We start from the raw sequence: 14,545 nt of genomic DNA, 5'->3' as shown, positions 1-14,545 counted from the left end.
AACCTTGTATGCTTATGTAATGAATACTATGTTTATACATTCCCTGTGAACACATTAATACTGCGGGTGGTATGGTGGTGATGATTGATTAACATGTCAAATGAAATCATTGTCAAAGCACCGTTAGCTGTGCTTGTATTCCAAACATTCCAATTACAGGCATTAATTAAGTGAACCCACTTAAATCTCAAGGACAAGAGAAGACCCTCGAAGAAAATATACATTTTATGAGTTATTTGAACGTAATAATACAATTTAATTAGTCTATAATTAATGACATTGAGAGGGATGGTCAAAACTGCAGGTTGAGATATTTGCATTTTTAATGCTAAATATATGGATATTTTCACCAAGTAATAAAAACTGAACTATAATGTTTACATGGGAAGAAATCCAGTCGGAACAAAGTTTCTTTTTTGTTAAGTATCCAATCAAAACTACTTTTGATGCGTAGAAGGCGGGCCTAGCAGGTAAGGGATCCAATGTATGCTGATTGTGTTTGCTGACATATGAGACTCATGTGGTCATTGATCATATCAAATCTGTCCGTGTGTTTTTACAAAGAATATCTTCTAATATTAGGTCAACCAATGGTAGTTAAAACTAAAAAAAATGCATGAACTCTTGTTTTTTTAGATTTTAGTCATTTATATATGTAACAGATTTAGTTGACTAAAACTAGACTATAACTGAAATAGTCCTGATGACTACATTTTGAGGAAAAACTACATTGTATTTTAGTCAAAAGGCTATGACTGAATAAATCACAATGTTCAGCCATAAAGGTGTCTTGAATGCACCAGCTAATCTCTCAAGGATTTAAAACCTAAACTTCATTAATCTTCCCTTCATCAACGCTGTGGGGTGTACTCTATTGTGCCCTATACTTCTGACAGACTGCAGCTCTATTTCAAATCTGTTATCCATGGGCACACAGAGAACAGCTGCCCAGCTCTAATACTAGGTCTGCAAAGACCGGTTGCAAACACCAATAAACTAGCAATGTTGCACTACTCTAGTTTATAGTTTGTTTGGTTTTTGAAGTATTTCAAACCCAATTTTCCCAAATCTCATCAGTTTATTCCACCCATTATCAAAAATTATAACAGTTTTTGAAAATCCCAGGACTTGAGTTGTATGTCTCTGTGTGTTAAAGCTGTTACAGACTGTTGGGGGCTCATAACAGTGTGTTACTGGTTATGTTGGTGCACTGTCTGCTCATGTGAAGTCTAATCTCCCCAACTATTTTCCATCATGTGATTCACAGCAAACTCCTCCTTGAACCAACACCAAAGGGTACTGGAGAGGAGGTTCCACTGGATGATTGAACCTCCACTTCAGGAGGAGCAATACGGTTTTTGTCTCGGTTGCGGAACTGCGAAACCATCTCTATACCCTTAGCAGGGTCCATGAGAGTTTGCTTAAGCAGTCCACATGTGCTTTGTGGAGTTGGAGAAGGCATTTGACTGTGTCTCTCTGGGATTCTTGTGGGGGACTCTCCGGGAGTATGGGGTATTGGATCTCTTGATATGGGCCGTTTGTTCTCTTTACGACTGGTCTCAGAGCTTGGTCCGCATTGCCAAAAGTAAGTCGAACTCATTTCCAGTGAGAGTTGGACTCTGCCAGTGCTGCCATTTGTCACCGATTGTGTTCAAAATTTTTACGGACAGAATTTTTAGGCATAGCCGGGGCGTTGATGGAGTCTGGTTTGGTGGCCTCAGGATCGGGTGACTACTTTTTGTAGACGATGTGGTCCTGTTGGCTCCATTAGACCGTGACCTTCAGCTCTCACTGGATCGGTTCCCAGCCAAATATGAAGAATCAGCACCTCCAAATCCGATTCCATGGTTCTCAACTGGAAAAAGGTGGAGAGCCTACTCTGGGTTGGGGATGGGGTCCTGTGTCTAGGTCTTGTTTACTAGTGAGGGAAGGATAGAGCGAGAGATCGATTGGCAGATTGGTGCGGTGTCTGCAGTGGTGCGACGTCTGCAGTGATCCATTGTGGTGAAGATGGAGCTGATCCAAAAGGCGAAACTCTCGATTTAAAGGGTCGATCTACGTTCCTACCCTCACCTATGGTGTTGAGCTCTTGGGTACAAGATCATGTACAAGAGTTTCCCCCGTAGGGTGGCTGGGCTCTTCCTCAGAGATAGGGTGAGAAGATCAGTCATTCAGGAGGGGCTCAAATTAGAGCCACTACTCTGCATTGAGAAGAGCTCGATGAGGTGGATCGGACACCTGATTAGGATGCCGCCGGACGCCTCCTTGGTGAGGTGTTCAGGGCAAGTCCCACAGGTAGGCGACCCTGAGGAAGACCCAGAACACGTTGGAGAGACTACAGTATGTCTCTTGGCTGGCTTAGGAACACCAGATTTGGAAGAAGTAGCTGGGGAGAGGGAAGTCTGAGCCTCGCTGCTCAGGATGCTGCCCCTGCGACCCAACCCGGATGAGCGGTAGAAGATGGACGGATGTATTCACAGCAAAACAATAACATGCCAGTTGAAGTGGTCAACCAACCATTAAACTGGTGGTTGTTCGACTATGGTCGGTATTTACCTATTGTAACCATACAGTAAAAGATGAAAACTTTGATTGCCATTTGTTGAGGTGCAACAATAGTTCCCTTGATTTCTTTGTGAACAAGTAAAAAAAAAAAAAAAAGCACATTTTGAAGCTGTTTTCTGCCAACTATTTTATAACCTCTGGAAAAGTAAAATAATTTTTATCATGAGATGAAAAAGTTAAAACTCCAGATGGGAATTTTTCGGAGCTCTACGGTAATTCATTGGGGTCGTTCTTCATGAGCGTGTCTCGATCATGCTCACACTTTGTTCAGGAAGTGATTAATCCACATTCAGGAGAGAGGCTGAGCACTGTTTCTAAATTACCTTTGACTTATCTCCTCAATAACTTCTAATTAGACAGCTGCTGTTTCCTCCACTGTAAACAAAAGTAATTACAGTAGATGTGATAGATGGAAAGAATAAAACAGCTTCTGCATGCTCAGGACCGGTGTAGGACTCCACAGAGCAGAACGCTTTAATTAGGGACGACCTAGCCCAGCACAACTGTGAGTGAGTCTGACAAAGCACACCTTCCACGAGCTAAAATAAGCTCCTGCTTTTGTTTCCCCAAGTTTGGGCCGACGGTTTCCTTCTGAAACCCTTTTAAGAAGTTCTCAGGGTTTGAATTCAGAGCCTATCATGATATTGCTTTGTCATTATTAAGGACAATGAGAAGAATCCCACTGAAATGCAGAAGGAAAATCAAATATTCAGCCCCAGATTTAAATCAAAGCTGCAGCATTCATTGGGCGAGCAGGAGTGTGGCTTTACTATTTGCTCATTGGGGCTTTTGATGACTGACTCAGTGTTATAATTCAATATTCATAAAGAACTGATCAAGTATTCATAAGAAAACTGAGTGAAGAGCAATGGTGAAACACAAAATATGAGATGGCCAACTGAAAAACTATTAGTTACAATAATCCAAACCTTAAATCATACAATTCATACCTAATGCAAAACAATAATATTTCAAAACTTTTAATGCACCAATAATTTGAAACAATGCATTTGCATCTTGCCTACACCAATGATTCTTCAGCTCATATTTTTACCACAAGCTGAAGATTGCAAACTATAATAGAAATTGATAGTGGGTGGCATGAGAATGCTGAATGTTGAGCATTAAAAATAGAAGAAAAAAAATTGCACGAAACAAACTTTATTATTACTGTTCTAAATTGAGCATTGAATTATATTTTTATTATATTCTGATCATTTCCCACTCCCAACTTTGTGGTAACAGTTTCCTGATCGGCCAAATCATTCAACACTTTAAAACTAGTTTTGCTTAATCAGCCCAATTTCCCGATTCAGTTCTGATTCTTTTACAAACCAATTTTTGAGTAATAAACAATTATGGATTTGATAATTGTTAGTTTTTTATCATTACTGATGATTGATCTTCCATGTATTATCGGTCAGCTGCTGAATTATTTTTCATTTATCTTTTGCGTAACACCTCACAGCACCTTCAACATTGTTTAGTGTAATTGAAATAGCCAACTTAGGATATAATGTAAATGCAATATTATAACATTTTTGGAAATTTAAGTAATTCCAAAAAAAATATTGAAAATGTTTTTGCATTTATAATAAATGCAATTTTATAATGATAAAAATGCATTTAATTGATTAATGCCCCCCCTGGACAAAATGTTTACATAATGAAATATTAAAAAAGCTAAAAAAAAAACACATTGAATACTTTTCTTCAAAACACATACAAATAACATACAATTTGCAATCACTTATTTTACAACAGGAATAATAGATGTGGCACAGTCCTGATAGCTTTTATCTTTAACCTTTCACCTCCACACTTCTATGTTGACAGAACAATGACATGTCTTTGTTGGTGACAGCAGTAATGTATTTACTTCCCCTAAGGTCACACTGCAATTCAAAGCTTGGAAAGCATCTAAAGCTAATGTCAACCCTCTGGCAGAAAACAGCACCTTCATCTAGTCTGCTAACAAGGTCTCCTCTCTGTGGACAATAATGTAATCGTCTCTCTGCAGGTTAACCTTATAGGTTCACCAACTATAACAAGCATCAACTAATTAAAGAAAAGAAAAGAAATAAAAAGCTGGAAGGTACCAACCTGAAATCATGTTATCTTCTGATGTTGTATTATGTGATACAGATAAGTGGTGATGAAAATTTGATGACGCTACAAGAAAAAGCTTTTATTTGACTGGAACCCAAACAGGCAGAGATGGATAAAAGGTGTAAACTGAGTAAACACTGTTACGTCCACATTAAATATAAATTAGATGCTTGAAGTGATGGGAAAATCTAAATAGTCATTAATTATGATCAGACATCCAACAGAGTGCATTTATTATCTGTGTCGGGAAAATGACATGCACTATAGGCTATATGGTGTGTGTATGTATACAGTATGTTAAATGAGAATAAACATGTTTCAAAAGAAACCAAGCAGACTTACAGTGAAAGATTTATGAAGTGGGTAAAAAAAACAAACCATCAGGTTGAAATATGTTTTATAGAACTCAAACCACCATCAGCTGGCTAGGTGTCCTTCTACCTGTGGGACCAACATGGACTGTGATCAGCTGACATAAAAAATAACGGTCCAGTTCATGTTTTTGCTAAGGGTGTCTTTCTGTGACTCATTCATTTGGCAAACGGAAGGATTTCGATGAACTGCCTGGCCAAGCTTCCCCTGCAGGAGAGAATCTAGATCAAAAAGCTGAACTTCAGCCAGAATTACTAGCCAAGGATTCAAGAGTTTGCCCATATATGAAATAAGGTCAGATGTAGTTTGGAACTTGTCAAGTACAGACAGTTAGCAGATATTTGTGAACTCACCCACTCTGCTCAGGGACAAATAAGTTGTTTTTTTGTTTTAGTTTTTTCTACAGTGGTTGAAAGAAAATGCACATAAGTAGCTGAATTTTACATGAAAAAGGTTAAAAAGTAGTAAGTAATCAAAACATTTTTCTTTTCTTTTTTGGTAAATTTAAAAAAAAAGCTATTCTGTAAACACACTATCAGTTAAGTTTGCCAGTCAGTTTTTTGACAATTAATGTCTCAAAAATAAATGTTTCTATCAGATTAACTTAAGGCAACCGTGGCTCAGGTGGTAGTGGGTCGTCTTCTGATCGAGAGGTTGGGGGTTCGATCCCAGTACCTGACTATGTGTCGAAGTGTCCTTGGGCAAGACACTGAACCCTAAGTTGCTCCCAGTGGTCGACTAGCGCCTTGCATGGCAGTCCTGTCCCACTGGTGTGTGAATGTGAGAGTGATTGGGTGAATGAGCTGATATGTAAAGCGCTCTGAGACTGCTTCAGTGTGGGGATAAAGCGCTATATAAAATCAAGTCCATTTACCATTTACAGATGTAGCTTGCATTCACCATATCGACAGTGTTTTGGATTTCACCAATGTCAATAATTCTGTCCAAAAAATAACAATTTCATAATTTTTTTTCAACCAATATGCAAAGAAAAGCATGATTACTAAAACTATAACACAACTAATTGCTATTTGGAAAATAATATTACTACAAAAAAATAAATACCCTAAAATGATAGAGAATTCATGACAAAGACAAAAAATAACTAGTAAATATTTTCTTTAAATATTAAGAGATTTTGTAAAAAGTCAATCCAGTGCTAAATTATTTAGCATATACATATTTTCAGTGGTTTCCTTCCAACCGTTTTTGAGATTGTTTGTATTTTCCACTATCAGCTTCTTTAACAGCTTTCTTAAGATCTATTTTCACTCATTTCATGCCTTCTGTGTCAGAACATCTTTGCATGCTGGGAGGATTTGCCATAGAATTATATTGTTTCTACTTCATGAAGGAAGCTTTTCTTTGTTACCAAACCAATGACACATTTGCAGTAGAATAAGCCTCTTCCATGTTACTCTCATCAGGAAGGTGAGGCGTGTCTGCAGTGTTTGCCAGTTAACCCCACAGGTTATGGTCCTGTGAATGATGCTCTCCAAACAAATCCATGCCCAGTTTGCCCCAAGACACAGACTTGACAAATTAGCGCTCTTTCTCAGCTTGCCAAGCTTTCTCTGCTTATTTGAGCCTTTGGCCCAGAAATTCACTACCTCCGTCAACTAAAACCAAACCCAGCCCTTTCTGGATCTCTTGTAGCTTGGTGGCAACAAAGTCCAACTATTCTTGAGTCCTTTATTAAAGGAGTAACTGAAGCCAAAACCACTTTACTGCTGAAAACAAATATATTTGGGTATGAAGTAGTGTTGTTGACTGTTCCTAGTCCAACTTCTGATATTTTAGTCACAATGTTTCAATTTGTCATATTTTGTTGTAAAAATGTAAGAGCAACTGAACTCAATTTGTTGAAACTTGGCTATTACAATGAAATGTTTGCTATTGGCTGAGAATGGTGGTTTGTGACATTTTGGTGGCTTCTTACGTCACTGTTAGCCCTGCCCCTCGGATAATAACTAGCACCTGTCGACTGTCCAATCTGTGGCAAGGATGCTGGATTGAAAGAATTGTGAATAGAGGTATTGAGTAGGTATATGTTGAAATTTCGTTTATTCAGACAAGATTTTTCAGGAAATTGTATCTCCTGACATTTCTAATGTCAACTGCCAGTCTTTCCAGAGGTGATATGCATTGATGTGTCCCTATGGGTTCTCTCATTCAAAATGCTTTGATAAGGACACATCAAGGGATATCACCTCTGAGGAAGACTGGCAGTTGACAGTCAAAACATGTCAGGAGATATAATTGCCTGAAAAACCTAAAAAAAAAAAAAAAAAATAGATTAAATTAAATTAAAGAGATAAAATTAACTTACTGGAATTGTTAAGTAGGTAGATAGCATAGCATATATTGTTCTTTGGAGATTTCATAGTACAAACTAGGCTTGTCTTAAAGCTGCAGTTTGTAGAATCCTCTCTCCGCTTCGTTTTAAAACCCAAACCGAAACTCAACCTCCAATACCCGTATATTTTGTGAATGATTTTAGCGACTTTTTTCTCAAAATAAACTAGTGACAAGTGTATGGACGTTATCTTGTGTTATTGGAGATTTTTCTGGTGTTTTAGAAACACTGACATGAATGCACGTATCATTGTAGTTGCGCTGCCCCGAGCAACGGCTGCTGCTGTCAGCTCATCCTCACCAGAGATCACGCAGGGGCCTGTGGATCTCAGCTGTTTGCCTCTCTGAGGTGACTGACAACCATCACTATGCATTCAAACTACAAAACAAATTCACCTTGAATAAGCTTCTCTTAGGTTTACACGCAATTTATGCCGTCTGTTATCACTCTCCCTCTGTGTGTGTGGGGCAGACCCTTCACAGTCACGAGGCTCCATGAGGACACATAGCGGCCCTTTCCTCCTCAGTGTTTGTAACTTTAAACCGTCTGCCTTTTTCCTTTTGATTTGCTGTGTAACTGTTGTGTCCAACATCGCGATGGAGACTGGGACGTCCGTCATTACACCAGTCAGTCATTACACCAGTACTACCAAGGGTACGTGAATGCGCCTGACTTAAGTTGAGCAACCAATAGTAATGCCAAAAACAGCTCACGGAGCACACGTGTTTGTAGCATGCGTTACGCTCCTGGATTTATAAATGTCATTTTACAGAGCCAGGAAAAGGATAATAGATTCACTGTCCACTCAGAACTCTTTGATTACAATAAGTAGATTGGACCAAATGACGTCAAAAATAAATAAATTACATATTGCAGCTTTAATTGCACCAGGAGCTACGCCCATAATCAAGGCATTTTAATTTTCCCCTAGTGGCAGGTCCGTCAAAACCTCGGAGTTTAGATGCTCTTCAAGTAATTTAATATGTCAACTGACGCAAAACGTAGAAAATAAATGCCAATGATGAGTCCTTAAACAAAGAATCCATGTTAGTTGGTATCACTGTGCCTTTACATAAAAAGCCTCATTTCAGACATTACAGTCAGTCATTTTCTGCTGTGTGTGTTATACACAAAACCAAGACCAATAAACTATAGCAAAGGATGCAGACTTAGTAAATTATGAAATGTATTGAACTTCAAGCTTTAAATGCTGTTTGAAATAGAATAAAGATATGGCTAATGGCAGTTGTATCCCGATGGTTTGGGGTCTTATCCAAGTAAACTTTACAATGGCAGAACACATCCCAGCTGTTTGGCCCATTTTATGTTCCGCTCCTGCCTCTGCATACTAAATACACTATCAAACCTCTTTGGGAGGAATAAAACACTGTGTAAAATGCTACCAGCATTTTCTCTTTAAGCGGTGAACAAACCCTAGCAGATCGTAAAAATGATGCAAGGAAGCTGGCAGTGAGCTGAATCCTTGAGAAGTCTTTACACACTGTGCTTACATTAAGAGTCGCTGACCAGTGGCCATAGCCAAAGCTATTCACACGCTGACTGATAACTTGTGATGGAGTAGCTCGACTTTCCTTGAATGCACCAATTCCGCAGTGGTCTTTAATCCTGCTTCTGGGGCTATTTTTTATTTATTTATTTATTTTACTGCTCTTCACTTAATTGCATTCAGTAACAGCCTCTAGTGTGAATCAGAAACTGATTAAACTTAAACCAGGAGAGCTGCAGGTGTCCCATTGTAAACAGAAAGCAATTCATTCACTGAGTATGAGGCAGAGATTTATTAGAAATATTAACGCATGCCTTAATCTTAATGATGTTACTCGGAAAAGGAAAATGGGCACACGTGTGTGGGTGAAGATCTTACCACTAACTCATCTGCTTGGATTTATTTTAGTGCATTGATATTCTGAGCATATACTCAAGTCACGGGGAAAAACCCAGTCATACTAATGGAGCTAAAATACGTCTGACAGAAGCACAGCTGCCATTTTATGATCCTTCTGACCACCATCACATTTCCTTCATTCATTGTAAGGCAGTGAAGTATCCAGCCCAAGGACAATATGAGAAAACCTCAGGTGATGTGGGATATTCTTCCACGCCAAGGCTGTCAAACTCATTTTAGTTAAGGTGCAAAGTACGGAACAGTTAGATATCAGGTGGGCCGCAGATTATAGGTGGTAAAATGAGCTATTTCAACATTAATGTGGCCTAGTTCTTACTTCCAGGTATAAACAATAATAAAGTATATAAGACAGAGACAATATCCAAGCAACAAGTGACAGATATCAGTCCTTTCCCTTGATTTTGTGACCAACTTTTATTTATTTTGATGACATTTTGTAGAATAAATTGAGGGAAATTACAGTATCTTAGAAAAACTGGGAGTTTTTTTTTTTTTTAACAATTTGTGATTAAAAATGACTGTCAGCATGCAACATAAGCATTGGAAAACAAATATGACGTTTTACTGAATTGTGAATTTGAACTATTAGTTGGTCATTTATACTTATTCATGTTTATGTTATTTTTACTTTCTCCCGTGGGCCAAACTAGATGCTCTAAACGGCCAGATTTGGTCCCTAGGCTGTAAATTTGACACTCAAATGGGGGTATGTGTACCCCTAGAGGTACGTAATGGCATTACACTTGAGCGAGAGAGGGTGGAAAATTAACAAATGAAAGCATTAAAAATATGGGGTTTATAAAGTTTACTTTTAGTGAAAAAATGATAATCACATTGAATATTACCAGCAACATATACTGTATATACTGAATATTGAAAAGATATTGAAGAAGTGGTTAAGGAAGCGGGCTTGTACTTGGAGGGTCACTGGTTCGACTCTCACCCGGGCCATCACTGTGGGATGTTGACCAAGTCTCTTAACCCAAACTTCTCCCCAGGCGCTACACTGTGGCTGCCCACTGCTCCTCATAAAAGAGTGATGGGTCAAATGCAGAGAACAAATTTCATGAATGTACCATATGACAAAAAGACTTAATTATTTTATTTATTATTATTATTCAAAATACACAAAATAACACCAAAAACACTAAATGATGATAGAAAAGATCTTGATTAGAATATGAAATAAAAATACACACCACATCAGGGGGGAGATGACCGGATATGGTAAAATCTGTAGAAATAAATCTATTCAGGAGCCACTAAATACTGTTTCATTCACTTATTTACAAAATGAGATGTGTTATCACTCAATTCTCTCATTATGCTCTATAGTTGTCAAGGGAGTACTTGAGCCAAAAAAGTTAGAGAACCATCTGGTCTAAAGGTCCAGATTTGACACTTGCGCTCTACACCATGCTTATACCTCCCACTGCCACCCAACACACAACACTAGTCTTAGCTGCAGCTTTTAGGCTCAAAATGCCACTCGGTTTGTTCTTGTTGCTCTGTACATTAGTTAAAATCACTTTGTTTTTAGTCTGGGATAGTGAAACCCTGTCTCAGTCTCACTCCCAACTCGTCACATATCGACGTTCCGGAATGACCCTTGGCGTCACTATGCGACTTCAAAGCGAACTCCCTTCAAGCGGCCCGACTTGTGTGATTCCGGCGACTAGGTCCTGTGCAACCTAGTCGCTCAAAGTTTAAAAAAATTTAACTTTTCAAGTGACAACTCCCCCGGCCATCACTGTCTGTAGAGCCAAGGCAGCAGCCCCTCCCTCCCACAGTGAGGCGGTACACTTCCTCAATTTAGCAAGGCAAAATTAAAGCAGTTAACTTCTTCAATAAGCCAACATTCTGAGTGAACTCATAGTAGTCTCTTTAGTAACTCCGTAAGTTGATCATTTAAACTGTAAAAGCAGAGCCATCTATGACTTTGTGTCTTATCAGATTTTAACCAAACCGACACTGCAGTGAAAGTCTTACTCTGAACCGAGTTCAAAACTTTGTGGTTGACAGCTGCAATCCATTGTTCGCGTCGCTTTCTGTCAGCTGGGAAACAATAAAAGGTCAAGCCACGTTTCCCTTGCCCGTTTGTATATCCAGCAGCACAACAATGAAACACCATGGTATTATTTTTTAACTTTATTTAGTAAAATACACTGATCTCTGTGCCACAAGCCCAAGCCGTCCAAGCTAAGTGCCGTCCAAGATGGCTGATAGACAAAGATCACATGACCTGGCCGGGCTGGCGTGAGCAGCTTTGGGCTGGAGGAGGGTCTTCTTCTACTAATCATTAGAGGTTGTAAATGAATCTCAAACTGAGGTCAACAGTTAAACTGTTAGGTTTCATTTTTGGTAAACGTGACTATGCTGTTTTCATTCATTTACGATGTCTTGCAGCCCACGTGCGCGATCGACACAAAATGCCTCTGCGATAGACCGGTAGACCACGATCGACGTATTGTGCACCTCGGTGTTAGACTTACTGAAGACAGACAAAATGCTGGAATAACATCCAGAAACACTGTAAATACTATGTGAAACCAGAACAGTTGGAGTAAGACAAAGGCAACCAGTGTTAGAAATAGGAATTATATTCTTCTGATATTGTCAAGCTCTATATTAACCAGAGGTGTAGAGAGTACTGATGTACCCTACTCAAGTAGAAGTAGTTAGTTGTACTCAACTACAAGTAAATCGTACATAAAATACTGAAGTACAAGTAAAAAGCACTTGAAATAATAGTACTCAAAATAAAAGTTGCTTCCACTCTCCACGTTTATTTTTGGTAATAAATCTTGCCACGTTTCCCTTTCATACAGTAAACATCTCATGTATAAACATGAAAAGTAAGAGACCAAATCTGTCACAATTGGAACTTCATTTATTTTCCACAAAGGCATCTGTATAAAATAAAAAGGTTTGTCACAATGTACAATTATTTTTTGAATAAAAAGCACCAATGAATTAAATTTAAGATAAATTTAACATAATTATCATGCTCTAAGTATAGCTACATTTATGAACTCTAAAACTGAGAAAATGACCTCCATTCAGTGATGTTTTGATGTGGTGCGTTACATTTAATCTGATTGGTCGGCTGTGACATGATGCATTTCATTGTCGTCTGGTTATTTCCTTTTTTGTAGCTCCACAACGTCCGCTGATCATTTTAAAAACAAAAAATAATAATTTACTCAGTAACGGTTGGGTGTAGAAATGACTTTAAGATTTAAGTAGATTTTAGTAGTCTATTAGAGGAACTAAACCCCAAAACCACTTTTTTTCTGCTCAATACATAAATACCTGATGTCTTCAGTTGGAGCCGTTAGGAGGATTATGGATTTGTGAGTTGGAGGTTTAGAGTTCAACCTCGAGTGGAGCTTTTTTTTTTCTGTTTCCCAGTCCACCTGCAGGTTCCTGTTGGTGTCATCACTCATGGGCCCTAACCCCAAACCGGCCCCTATATATATATATATATATATATATATATATATATATATATATATATACACACGATACCTCATTGTCCCACACACTCAGCTGTGGAGGGAACTTTAAAGGAGACATATCATGGTTTTAAATCCTTCCTTTTTAGATATAAATCATACAGTTGTGGTCTATATAAAGCGGAACTGCAATGCTTGGGTCTGAATTCCTCATTATTATAGATCCACAGGCCTCTTTTCTACCCTTTTCTGATGTGCGTCTGAGAGCAACTCGTTTTGGTGCTGTCTCTTTAAATGCAAATGAGACACTTCATACCCCGCCCCCTCTCCAGGTTGCAGAGGTGACACTCGGTTCAACTCCACCCTGTTCGGCCATTTTTGTAGTTTGATAGAAGAGATACGGCTATGTAGCGCACAGAAAATGTTTATTCACACGTTATTTACAAAATGTCAACAACAGAAGACTTGTCCATCCAGCCTTACAGGTTTGAGCCAGAGTCTGACCCAGCGAAGCGAGATGAAAATGAAGATAAAGAACCTGCAGAACCCTAACAAGTGAGCTAACACAAGCACCAAGCTAACGCTAGCGATAAGCTAACGTCACGAAATGCATTTTAATACAGTCTTTTCGGAGACAAAAACGGCAAAATGAAATGACTAATGAAAACTTTAGACTTAAATTAAATCACGTAGGCCATATCATCAAGGATCTAAAACGAGCACACAGCGCTAACATATGAAGACGGTGCAACTGCTAATGCTAACAAAACAATGACAGGGACGTCTTATCATCACACTTTTTAGCGTTATTTACAGCTTACCGAAGTGCTCTGTTCGTCGTCTCCAAAGATAGAAGGAATTGAACCCTCAATCAGACAAAGTCTTTCAGCAAATCCTTCTTTATACTGGTGGAGGTTGCTGAAGCAGTCATCCTTGAAGTGCTTCGCGCACATAAAAATGACCTTACCCACAGATGTGGGTACATTTCTGTGAAAAATAAAACTCAACCAGGCACTTTGAAAAGGTTCTGATGCTGGGAGACGTTGTAATGAAGCGTGTGGGTTACTACATCCAACAACCGAACATTTTGACTTATCTTCTCGTAACTTCGGCATCCTTGAGCTTGGACTACAAAATAAAAGCGAGAAATAAAAATGGAGGATTGCTCGAAGTGTTGGACCTGGAGTTGATGTACCAATTTGGCAGTTCCGCTGCAAATACGTTATTGTTCAAAAAACGTAATAGAGAATATGTCCAAAACAGAATATAAAGATTTCAACGAAGCACCTGAAGAGACTAATTTGAACTTTTCTGTACTTCTAAACAATCTAAATATACATCAAAATGCATTTAAGGGCTAAAAAAGTGGATTTAGCATGATATGTCCCATTAAACTGAAGGATATTAAAAGATGGGCAGGGATGAGGCATCATCCTCACTCTACTGGAAAACGGAAGCACACGTCGGCATGGCAATGCAAAGATGTGTTGCCATGGCGACACTGTCTCTAACATCATAAATTCAGCCGTCATGATTGATATCTCCCTGTGTAATTATTTGTTACGTCAAACATTTAATACGGTTTGAGCAGAGGTGACAAGTAATGAAGTACAAATACTTTCTGTACTTAAGGAGTTTTTTCTGGTAATTGTGCTTTACTTGAATGTTTATTTTTTTGGCAACTTTTCATTTTTACTCCTTAGTTTTTTTTTTTTTTTAAACCAATCTGTACTTTCTACTCCTTACATTTTGAAAATGAGC

This window comes from Gouania willdenowi, chromosome 3, assembly GCF_900634775.1.
Source record: "Gouania willdenowi chromosome 3, fGouWil2.1, whole genome shotgun sequence".
Taxonomy (NCBI): domain Eukaryota; kingdom Metazoa; phylum Chordata; class Actinopteri; order Blenniiformes; family Gobiesocidae; genus Gouania; species Gouania willdenowi.
Note: the sequence above shows the minus strand (reverse complement) of the source record.